Source organism: Puntigrus tetrazona, chromosome 6, assembly GCF_018831695.1.
Source record: "Puntigrus tetrazona isolate hp1 chromosome 6, ASM1883169v1, whole genome shotgun sequence".
In the NCBI taxonomy this organism is placed as follows: Eukaryota; Metazoa; Chordata; class Actinopteri; order Cypriniformes; family Cyprinidae; genus Puntigrus; species Puntigrus tetrazona.
Genome location: NC_056704.1, coordinates 8,702,688 through 8,714,898, shown reverse-complemented (window position 1 = coordinate 8,714,898; position 12,211 = coordinate 8,702,688). Strand labels below are relative to the sequence as shown.

Sequence of the window (12,211 nt, the reverse complement as noted above, 5' to 3'; positions counted from 1 at the left end):
GTTACTGACATATGTTGAAAACACACACAGAGAGAGAAATGACAAAACTAAAAACAACAAAAACACTTGATGCATGTGAATTGGTCAAAAAGCAACAGCAAACAGCAGAGCTCTGCAGCCATCTACTGGTGAAAGTGATCGTGTTTCTTTCACAACTCTGGCACGTTGTCACGCTGAAAATGAGGAACGTCCTCTGAAACGATGAAGACTCTGCTTCTTCTGCCATCTGTCCTGTGTCCGAGTAAAAACACCAGCACGTCAAACTGAAAACAAAGGGTGTTCATTTAAACACAGCTCTTTAACATTTCATCTGTTAATAGTACTAGTGCATGCGTTAACTTTTAGCTTCTGATCAACTTGCTAACAATGAAACGCATAGCAAAGCTTCTAACAGAGTTTCCCACCATTTTGGGCTTTAGCTCAAGATGCTAACATCAAACGCTAGCTTATGGCACGTCTATAGATATACGATATATATCGTTGTTTGTTAAAAGTGATAAATGATAACTACTACTGTACTATAAAGGACAGGAGGGAGGGATACGTATGGCTTTTTTTTTATTCCTGTAAGGTGTAGGTTTAGGGTTACAAAAACAATATTTAATTATTCATTAATTGATCAGAGCTAGCCACATCTCATGACATCTGACTTGTTTTTATTGTTTTTATTAAAGAAATGACAAAGATTATATTTATGCACTCGTGCTGTTACTTAATAGAGTAAACATACACAAAAGATCAAAATTACGCAATTATATTATGATAATTCAAACAGAATGTTTGAATCAGTAGACAAAGGCAGTCAATGGGTGTAGTGGAAGAGTTTTATTTAATATTTTCAAGACAAATATACCTAAAAGCATTATATTCGGAGGTATATTTTTGTAGTCATCCGAAACTGATTCAGTACCAAAGTGCCACCAAATTATAGAATTACTATAATACTATATACGATTTAATCATTTCCGCCTCCGGGCCAGCAGGTGGCGGAAGCGCGCTTCTTAAGTCGCTCGGGTTTCCGGTCGCAACTAAACACCCGCAGAAGAAGAACGCGTCCAGCAGACCGCCGTTCAGATGCAGCTGCTCAATGTCTACCGAATAAACACAACATGCAGACTTTATCTTAACATGTTCATGTGTTGAGAGCATCTTTACGCTTCAGCTGCTCGTCGACCGACCGGTAAGAAACACCTGTCGCTAATCATGCTAACGATAACAACGACAGCAATGACAGTGAATATATATATATATATATATATATATATATATATATATATATATATATATATATAAATAATATCTCTGAGAGTGCGGGGTTAACGCTGCTGTGCTTCAGTCACAGGGTTCAGAGCCGATAATGTTCACGGACATGGACTACGAGCTGGAGGAGGACAAACTGTGAGTATCACGGACATCATCCAGCGATAATTAATATTCACGTTTACTCGACGTCACATCCGGCGGGGGGGGGTTTGTAGACTTCTGTGTCGGTCCCACTTAGAGTTGAGCGTTACGAAATGTTGACCGTCGTGTGTGTGATTTGTGTCCAGAGGGATTCCCACGGTTCCCGGGACGGTGACCCTGAAGAAGGACTCGCAGAACCTGATCGGGATCAGCATCGGCGGAGGAGCTCAGTTCTGTCCCTGTCTCTACATCGTCCAGGTCCAGACCTTCACGCACGCATCTTCTCCATCGCTGTCCTCAAATAGTCTTCGACTGAAGCTCATTTGAGGTGTGTGTGTGTGTTCAGGTGTTTGATAACACTCCTGCCTCTCTGGACGGGACTCTGGCCGCCGGTGACGAGATCACGGGAGTCAACGGCAAACCGGTGAAAGGAAAGACTAAAGTGGAGGTGGCCAAGATGATCCAGGCGGTGCAGGTACGACATCTAACACCAGCTCGAGTCAACGCTTCTGACATCTTTATGTCTTTATAATCACTCTGAGCTGGGATGACGGAGTTGATATTAAAGACAATATATACAGCAATCACACGAGACTTTAAGTGACCGTCGACTCGCGACAGCCTTACCTCTTGAAGTACTTCTGTCTTTGGAAACCTCTTCAGAAGTAGTCGAAGCTGTATGTTAATTTAGTGCGCTTATGCTTTTTTTGAGTGTGCGTGTGTGTGTGTGTGTGTATAGGTTATATAATGCAAACAACATCACAATGTTATCTGTATATGAGCACGTTCTAGACTGGTTAGGAGTAGTTGGTTGTTCTTGAGGGTGTGTTTGTGATCTGCAGGGGAAGTCGTGATCCAGTACAACAAACTGCAGGCCGACCCCAAGCAGGGCAAGTCTCTGGATATCGGGTAAAACTCTATATATGTGTGTGTGAAGGGATGCGAAGTGTGCTTCTCTCTGATGAAGGTGTGTGTGTGTCAGTGCTGAAGAAGGTGAAGCATCGTCTGGTGGAGAACATGAGTTCGGGACCGCAGGCGCTCTGGGACTCAGCAGAGCCATCCTGTGCAACGGTCAGACCAGAGTCGCGCACACGGCTAATGAAGTAAACGCTTATCGCTACCGAGTCCCGAGAGCCCGTCACTGACGTGTGGATGTAATGTGTTGCAGATGGTCTGGTGAAGAGGCTGGAGGAGCTGGAGAAGACCGCTGAGCTTTATAAAGATGCGTTAGTACCATCGCTGCATCAAACTGAGCGTTTACTCTGGAAGTAACCCGTGTCTGTGTGCGTCTAGGGCTGATGGAGCACACCAAGAGAACTGCTACGAGCTTTCTCGAGCTCTCGCAGACCCACAGAGGTACGCTAGGTTTATAGAGTGACGTAAAACGGTTATGTTTTCTACGCGAGCTCTCTAAGATCATCCTATGTCTGCGTTCCTCTCTCCAGCGTTTGGCGACGTGTTTTCCGTCATCGGGTCTGCGTGAGCCGCAGGCACGCCAGCGAGAGCCTTTTCGTCAAGTTCGCCGCGGCGCATCGAAACATGGAGAAGTTCGGCATCCAGCTGCTGAAGACCATCAAACCCGTGAGATGCAGAGATTAAATATATGACGTGAGTGCTACATTGTGTGTGTGTGTGTGTGTGTGTGGGTCAAAGACATCATGATGTGTGTGTCAAAAAAATGTCTGTCTGATTTTATGTCCATTTAAATGTAAGTGAAGTGTCTACTTTGAGGTTTTGTGAGGCTGAAATATCAAATTGTCGCGTCAAATAACGTCACAAAACTGATTTGTATGTCCATGTATTAATGTAAAAATTCAAACAACGTGCTTATTCTAAAAAATATATAGAATTCAGACGGCAAATGGACCTCTAGCGTAAATAATTGGTAACTTGAACGTGTCCCGTGATGGTTACGCTGAATGACTTTAGAGGATAAATCTAGTAAATGGGGGAAAATGTGTGATCAATATTTTTGGCTCAGAAAAACAAAAACAAAATTGCAATTAATCGGAAAACGGCAACAGTTTAAAGCAGTATTATTTTTGGCTAAACCCTTGTTTTTGTGTTTGACTCACATAAATATATGCAATTACACAAATAAGTGTTTATTTTAAATGCAATTCAGCAATTAATCGTGATGCTAACAGCACTGCTATGATGTGAAATGGTTAATAATAAACCACATTTATTTTTAATTGCATGCTGTGTGTCTGTTAAGAGTTAAAGCACTTTTCGGGGTCTGGAGTCCCTGATCTGTGCAGTGTAGAGTATGAAGAGTAGCTGAAGCGTGCGTGGTGTAATGTAATGAGGAATAATGTGTGTGTGTGTGTGTCTCGTCAGATGCTGCATGATCTCAACACGTATCTACACAAAGCCATTCCCGACACCAAGCTCACCATCCGCAAATACCTGGACGCGTCAAGTTTGAGTACTTGGTGCGACAAACATCCAGAAGATTCATCTCGTGTGACGTCAGCAGAGGGGGGTTTACTGATGTGTGTTTGTGTTTTTCAGTCGTACTGTCTGAAGGTGAAGGAGATGGACGACGAAGAGTACAGCTGTATCGTAAGTTCTCTCTCTCTCTGTCTCTCTCTCTCTCTGTCTCTCTCTCTCTGTCTCTCTCTCTCTCTCTCTCTCTCTCTCTCTCTCTGTGTCTCTCTCTCTCTCTCTCTCTCTCTCTGTCTCTCTCTCTCTCTCTCTCTCTGTCTCTCTCTCTCTCTCTCTCTCTCTCTCTCTCTCTCTCTGTCTCTCTCTGTCTGTCTCTCTCTCTGTCTGTCTCTCTCTGTCTCTCTCTCTCTCTGTCTCTCTCTCTCTCTCTCTCTCTCTCTCTGTCTCTCTCTCTCTCTGTCTCTCTCTCTCTCTCTCTCTCTCTCTCTCTCTCTCTCTCTCTCTCTCTCTCTCTCTCTCTGTCTCTCTCTCTCTCTCTCTCTCTCTCTCTCTCTCTCTCTCTCTCTCTGTCTCTCTCTCTCTCTCTCTGTCTCTCTCTCTCTGTCTCTCTCTCTGTCTCTCTCTCTCTCTCTCTCTCTGTCTCTCTCTCTCTCTCTGTCTCTCTGTCTCTCTCTCTCTCTCTCTCTCTCTCTCTCTCTCTCTCTCTCTCTCTCTCTCTCTGTCTCTCTCTCTCTCTCTCTCTCTCTCTCTCTCTCTCTCTCTCTCTCTCTCTCTCTCTCTCTCTCTCTCTCTCTCTCTCTGTCTCTCTCTCTCTCTCTCTCTCTCTCTCTCTCTCTCTCTGTCTCTCTCTCTCTCTCTCTCTCTCTCTCTCTCTCTCTCTCTCTCTCTCTCTCTCTCTCTCTCTCTCTCTCTCTCTCTCTGTCTCTCTCTCTCTGTCTCTCTCTCTCTCTCTCTCTCTCTCTCTGCTCTCTCTCTCTGTCTCTCTCTCTGTCTCTCTCTCTCTCTCTGTCTCTCTCTCTCTCTGTCTCTCTCTCTCTCTTTCTCTCTCTCTCTCTCTCTCTCTCTCTCTCTCTGTCTCTCTCTCTCTCTCTCTCTCTCTCTCTCTCTCTCTCTCTCTCTCTCTGTCTCTCTCTCTCTCTCTCTGTCTCTCTGTCTCTCTCTCTCTCTCTCTCTCTCTCTCTCTCTCTCTCTCTCTCTCTCTCTCTCTCTCTCTCTCTCTCTCTCTCTCTCTCTCTCTCTCTCTCTCTGTCTCTCTCTCTCTCTGTCTCTCTCTCTCTGTCTCTGTCTCTCTCTCTCTCTCTCTCTCTCTCTCTCTCTCTCTCTCTCTCTCTCTGTCTCTCTGTCTCTCTCTCTCTCTTTCTCTCTCTCTCTATCTCTGCTCATCATTTACTCGTTCACTGTCACTACTCAAGATCATCTGACTCTTAATAAAGTCTGGTTGTTTAAAGGCCTGTGACGTGTTCACTGATTGTACAAAGTGTTCTGGAGCTGGAGATTTTTGACTTTGACCTACATCCAGATCGGAACATTTAAAAATGTCAAAATACTGGTACACTATACTGGTAATAGTGTGAAAGTGAGCCAAAACCACTGTGTGTGTTGTGTGTGTTTCAGGCGTTGGGTGACCCGCTGTACCGCGTCAGCACCGGGAACTACGAGTACCGCTTGATCCTGCGCTGTCGACAGGAAGCCCGCGCGCGCTTCGCCAAGATGCGCAAAGACGTCCTGGAGAAGATCGAACTCCTGGACCAGAAACATGGTTTGTTCAGTTTGGAAAGCGTCACGCGATCCGCTTTAGCAGCGGTTTAACCCTTTCCCGTCTCCCTTCAGTCCAGGACATTGTGTTCCAGCTGCAGCGCTTACGCTCGGGGATGTCGCACTATTACGGCGACTCGCTACGTGCTGAAAGAGGCTGACGTGTTCCCCATCGAGGTGGATCTGTCCCGGACCATGATCAGCTACGGCGGGCAGAGTCTCCTACGAGGAGGAGGAGGAGGAGGACGAGAAGACACGGGCCGAGGAGGAGAAGACGGAGCTCCGCAGACTGAGAACGGAGCCGAGAAACTCATCGACGACCAGTGAATTATCAGATGAAATAAGAAATCAATGAAGGATGAGAGAGTATGTTCAGGAAGTAGGATGATCGACAAATACAAATAAAAGCATTATATATTACATATTTATATATATGATATTTAATATAGCAAATTCTTTATTGATAAACTACACATTCAAATGACTGGGCAGACAGGAAGTGAATAGCTGGTTGCCGTGTTACATACTTTAGAATAGAATGTTACTTTGGTTACTATGGTAACAGAATTCAAAATTTCAGACAAACATTCTTTATTTGAAGTCTTGGCACTTTTTTTGTTTTTCATAACATTTCAAACGAAGGGACCTGAAATTGAGTTGTCAATGTGGATTTGCACAACTTTGTGAGGTTTTTCTCTTTTTGCCTTTAAAACACTGGATGAATGTTTTGAGCTCTTGTTTTGTTGTTTGGGTGTAATTTAATGTGATGGTGTTACTGTGGTTTGTGTACATAAAGGGTTTGAAGAAGAAAGATGCTTGTGAAATGGGTGAAAAATGTAAATCAGATTTGTTTTATGGGCTTTCTCATTAAACGTGTCGAGGTTCAGGAACTTTTATGGCGTTCTGTCTCAGTGAATCTTTAAAAGTGTCTGAATCAGAGGTTTAACCATTAAAACGCACTACTTTGGAGTTGAAAAGCCACTCACAAACAATTATTAACGTTTTAAGTTTTTTAAGTTTTACTTTCAAATTATTGTTTAATGACTCGCAAGTTATTAACATTTCTTTTCCTTTATCTTGATTTGTTTTAAATGAGTATTCGGATAAACCAGTTGATAAATAACTTGACGAGTTGTAACGACTCAACGATATAATCCTGAAATGGCCTCTTAACATCCAAAAGCTGTTTCATTTTACAGTTTATCTGCATTAGCATACTGCTAGTTTAATAACATGTCGCCTATAATAACGAAAACTTATTCGGTTTAAACTAGCGATTTCACTTCCGTGTATAAGCAGCGATCACGTGACCTCTCACCGCAGTCCGATTGGACGTCTTTATAAGGCGTCTCCGCCCGCCGCTGGTATCATCCGCCCCAGTGGCCTAATGGATAAGGCACTGGCCTCCTAAGCCAGGGATTGTGGTTCAGTCCCATCTGGGGTGAAGCTTACTTTTCTTTCTTCTGTGTTTATTGTGTAATTCAGCGCGCGTCAGTCGCGTTACATAAACGTTATCTCGCGTGCGTGCGTGCGTCCGCGGGGATTTATTTCGATGTTGTTATGTCACGAGGAAGCTCTTCCCCGACGGACTTCCCACTTTATTTTCAGTTTCTGCGGGACTGAACGTCGCCGACACAAACATGCCGAAGAGCAGCGTCTGCGCGTTAATTGTCGCGTGCTTCGTCGCGGCAGCGGGAGGCGACAGTAAGTGACTCGTTTATTCACCCGGGCGCGTTGCTGCGTCGTGAAGCGATTCGATCTGACCGTGTGCGCGGCGCGAAGTCCCCGTCCGTGTCTTTAAAACACTGCCATTGTTTTCCGTGTGTTTTAAGTGAGTTAGAGAGCGATCCTGACTCTGCGGTTTTGAGAAGCACATGATCCTATAAAACTCAACCTGAAGGCTGATACGAGACTCCAGTTACTGAACAAAACGATCAAGTTTTACAGAAATATAACACTTGATAGAATGGCAGTGCAATGCATAATAAAATAAATGATTTAAAGTGAAATGCAAAGTTGGGAAAGCATTACAGAACCTGTTTGAGACTTATTTTGAGCGTCTTATTTACAATGCATTAGTTTTACATCTGAAGCTCAAAAGAGCACATGATTTGTTAACAGGTGAAATCGTTTCGCTTCAGTGTTCATACATTATTAAAGTTTTTATTATTATTATTATCTGTTAATATTCAATTCGTCTGCTCTGACATGAACCAGCAACGAAACACTTAACTAGTCTTCAGAAACCGAGTAAGTTTGGTTTAATTTACGGTGTTTTTGGAGATCAGTTTCTCATTTCAAATCCTGCAGAGTTCCTCTTCTGATTGAAACGGCATTATTTCGGAGGTGTTTTGAGGAAGTCGCGGGCGCCCTCGTGAAGTCACGTGTGTGTGTGTGTGTGTGTGTTCGCTCCAGAGCTGCTGGAGCCACGGCGTACTGGGACTCGACCCACAAGGCCGTGGTGCTGAAGGAGGGCGTCCTGGACCCGCAGGGCGACGCTGCATGACGGTTACTATAACGACACGCTGTGGTCGACGGGATGGGGCGTGCTCGAGATCCGCGCGGGACGCGAAGCGCGCGGCACTGCAGCGATGACGTCACCATGTTCCTGGCCGGATATCTGGAGGGTTTCCTGACGGCGCCGTGAGTCTCCGAGTCATCCTCATCCTCTCTTTTTTTTTAATTGGATTTTTAAATTAAAATAATACAATAGACAATACAAAACACAAAGAACAGGGATTGAGTAAAATCTAAATTAAACACGCAATCAAGGCCTTCGGATCACTGCTCGGCGATGCCGGACAGTTTTGATTACCTTTCTATTAGTGCTTCTTTTGAATAGTATAACAATAGCTTTCCAGTTCTTCATAAAACACTGTGAAACAGGCTTCTCTGTTAGAAAATCCTACACAGAGTAGATTCATAACAAAAGTTTCGGCATTCATGTCACCTTGGCTGAAATGTCCAAAACAACTTTTTCAAAAAGCAAATGTACCTTTTGATGAACACGGAGACATCATGCAGCAACTTTGTGAGCGTCCTCATCTTCTCAGACCGCCGACCTTCATTCAGACGCAGTGAAACACAGACGCTGCTTCATTTTTTATTATTCTGAAATAATTTCCTGCAACATCATTGTTTTTTCATCATTGTTTATATATATATTTATATATATATATATATATATATATATATATATATATATATATATATATATATATATATATATATATATATATATATATGTAATAACTAAAATTGAGTTTAAATTGTAATGTTGTATGTGACTAATATTAAATGTAAAAAAATTATATAGCTTACAATATAAAATGGTGGTATTTAAACAAAACTGCTCTCATCCAGATGTGTGATGTGGAATGTCAGTTTATTATGTGTTTCTGTAACGAGCGACTAATAATAATGACTGGTGTGTGTGTTTCAGGCAGATTTTTGATCATTACACCAACATGTACCCAGCCTGATCGAGAATCCCAAAACACTGCTGGCTGTCAAAGCGCTTCATGGCGCGTGAGTGACGCCTCTGTGTGTGTGTGTGTGTGTGTGTGTGTGTGTGTGTGTGTGTGTGTGTGTGTGTGTGTGTGTGACCGTGTGTGTGTGTGTGTGTGTGTGTGTGTGTATCTGTGCTTGCTCCGGACCGCAGTGTTGACTGTGTCCGTGTGTCTCAGGAAGAAGGGCGCGGTCTGGTCGGGCTCAGGTGAAGAGTCCTCGTCTGATCCTCTGTGGATTCACGGGCCTGATCCTGGCTCAGCTGGACGGGCTGCAGGCCGGAGTCACCGACTGGGCCAAACAACACGGGAGGCGCGTGAGAGCAGAGCGAGGGACAGCTGCTTACTTTCCTTACCTTTTCTGTTTTATCAGGGTTGCTTTTCTGTTATTTTTTCCTATTTCCTACTTTACAAATTAATTTAAAAATAAAATAAATTTAAAAATAAAATTGTTCCTTTTAATTTTCCATTTATAGAAAAATTTTATCATCCATTTTCATTACTATTTATTTAGCTAAAGAATATTTTTTTAATCATCTTATTACATCAAAAGGTTAAAAGCAAGGTTAGTTAGCTGGTGTGTCTTCTCGTCTCTCTCTGCAGCCTCTGTCTCAGTTTGCCTTCCAGTTCTGAAGCAGCGGTCGGTGATCTGCTGGATCTGATCCCGGCGCTGGTTCCTCACGGACGTCCAGCTTGAAGCGGTATAAAGCTCCTCGATGGGCCACTGCTCTGCGCTCATAAGGTATCAGACATCATGAGACTGGCGTCAGGGCGAGCGTGTGTGCTGCTTCTCAACTGCTCTGTGTTTCCAGATGTTGCCTGGCTTTGAGAACCTGTTGTTCGCTCACTCCAGCTGGTACACATGCGCTGCCACCATGCGCTATCTACAAACACTGGGACTTCAGACTGAGTGAACCACACACGGCCACCGGACTCTGTCCTTCAGCAGCTACCCTGGTACTCACTCTCATTCATTCACTCTTTCACTCTCTCACTCTTATCTCACTCCTTCTCTCTCCTCTCCTTTCACTCTCCTTTTCACTCTTTTCTCTCTCTCCTTCTTTCACTCACTCACTCTCTCACTCTATTCTCTCACTCTTCTCTCTCACTCTCTCACTCTCTCACTCTTCACTCTTTCACACACTCTTTCTCTCACTCTTTCACTCACTTCTCCAATTCTCTCACACTCTTTCACCACTTTTCCACTCTCTCACTTTTCACTCACTCTCTCTCTCTCTCTCATTCTACTCACTCTCTCTCTCCACTCTCTCACTCCTTTCTCTCACTCTCTCTCTCACTCTCTCCTCTCTCTCTCCTCTCTCTCTTTCTCTCCTCTTTCCTCTCACTCTTTCTCTCACTCTTTCTCTCTCTCTTTCACTCAGTCTCTCACTTTCTCTCTCACTCACCTTTCACTCACTCTCTCTCTCCAATTCTCTCTCACTCACCCATTCATTCACACTCCTCTCATTCACTCACTCACTCATTTTCTCTTGCTCTCATTCACTCACTAAGTGTAAGGGTTTTTTTGTTTGTTTTTAAGTTGAATTCACGTGCATCATGCAGTGCAGTGTGGTTTGTGCAATATATGAATGTCTGATGTCACTGTGTTTCAGGTTTCCTGGTGTCTCTGGATGATTTCTATCTGCTGGGCAGCGGCCTGATGATGACTCAGACCACCAATAACAATCTTTCAACACCTCTCTGTACTCCTTCATCATCTCTCCTGCCAGCCTGTTCTCACAGGCAGAGGGTTCACCAGCACACGCTGGCAAAGACGGGAGAGCAGTGGGCCAAAACCTTCTCCAGATACAACTCTGGTCAGAAATCAACATTCACCTTTGCTTAGCTACTGGTCCGCCATGTCACTGTGTTTTCCTTGCTCCTGCCTGATCTCGCTCAGGGGCGGTACAATTCAGTAGTATGGTTGTGGACATGTAGTAAAGTGAATCTGGGCAGTGTGTCTGGAGGGGCGGAGCTCTGAATGTGGTGGAGCAGATCCGGGGCTGGTGAGTATTGTGCCGGATCAGACGAGGCGCTGCGCGCGAGGTCACTTTGGTTTCTTTGTGACTTAAATGGGCTGAAACAAACCCGGACATGTTGCATCTTGTGTGTGTGTGTGTGTGTCATCCACAGGTTACTGGTCATTCACTAATGTAAATGTTTCCACCGCAAGATCTACGATCTGAGCGGATACGAGGAGATGTGAAGCAGGTACGATGCTGGGGAGTTCATACTGTTACCTTTGCCCTCCGCTGGGCACAAGATCTTCCGCGTCATACCAGTCGTCCGTCTCACCTGGAACTCCAACTCAACACATCATGAGATACAACGGTAAACGAAAGTCACAGCATCTTCTAATGAAATCACCTCTGTAGCTTCACTTCTTTAGGTAACTAGATTTATAATAAAAGAAATTAGATGACTGTTCAAACCTTTAATGCAGCTGGACACTTGACGCAGATCTATTTCCTGCCTTTAAGATTTATTTTATTTATTTATACAAAGACACACATGGCTATATTATATAGTGTTGTGGTTTGTTTTTTTATTATTTGAATTGGTTTATGTCTGAATTTTCTAAACTTTATTTTTTTAGTGCGTATATTCTTTTAAAGTATTTCTTCCATTTGCATTCTTTTTTTTCGTACAGGCAATCATACACACATACCACACACAGAGACACACATAGCTCACACACACACACACACACACACATATTTCTCACACACAGAGACACACACACACACACACATGTATGTTTCTATGCTCCAATTAAACATAATAACTTATGACTCAAGTTTTTAGAAATTTGGTCCTTAAATATCTTCTCAGTAAGCCGTGTAGCGCCAGCAGCTGTCAATCATCATCATCTCAATCTGTGCTCAGATTATACAGCACCCAGACTCGCAGCGACCAGTGGTCCGCTCTGCCGCCGCAGAACCCACCTGCAGCAGCACCGAGCCAGTCCTGGAGGATGTTACGACACCAAGGTCAGCTGACTGCCTGTCACACCAACTGTTAATGCTCGCTCTGTTGGCTGACGCCTGTGTTGTCGCTTCAGGTGACGGATCTGCATTACGGGCGGAGGAGAAACACGGGTCGCAGGCGGTGAACGGGCCGACTACAGACGGAGTGGCTTCCTGCCTTCTCCTGGGAGG

The 12,211-nt window shown here is 44.1% G+C and overlaps 2 pseudogenes; both read left to right on the top strand.

Annotated features, from left to right (window-relative positions):
• Window positions 1-1,005: 1,005 nt before the first annotated feature.
• Window positions 1,006-5,877, top strand: LOC122346593 (annotated as a pseudogene).
• A 1,310-nt stretch (window positions 5,878-7,187) lies between these two features.
• On the top strand, window positions 7,188-10,899 carry LOC122346808 (annotated as a pseudogene).
• Window positions 10,900-12,211: the final 1,312 nt, after the last annotated feature.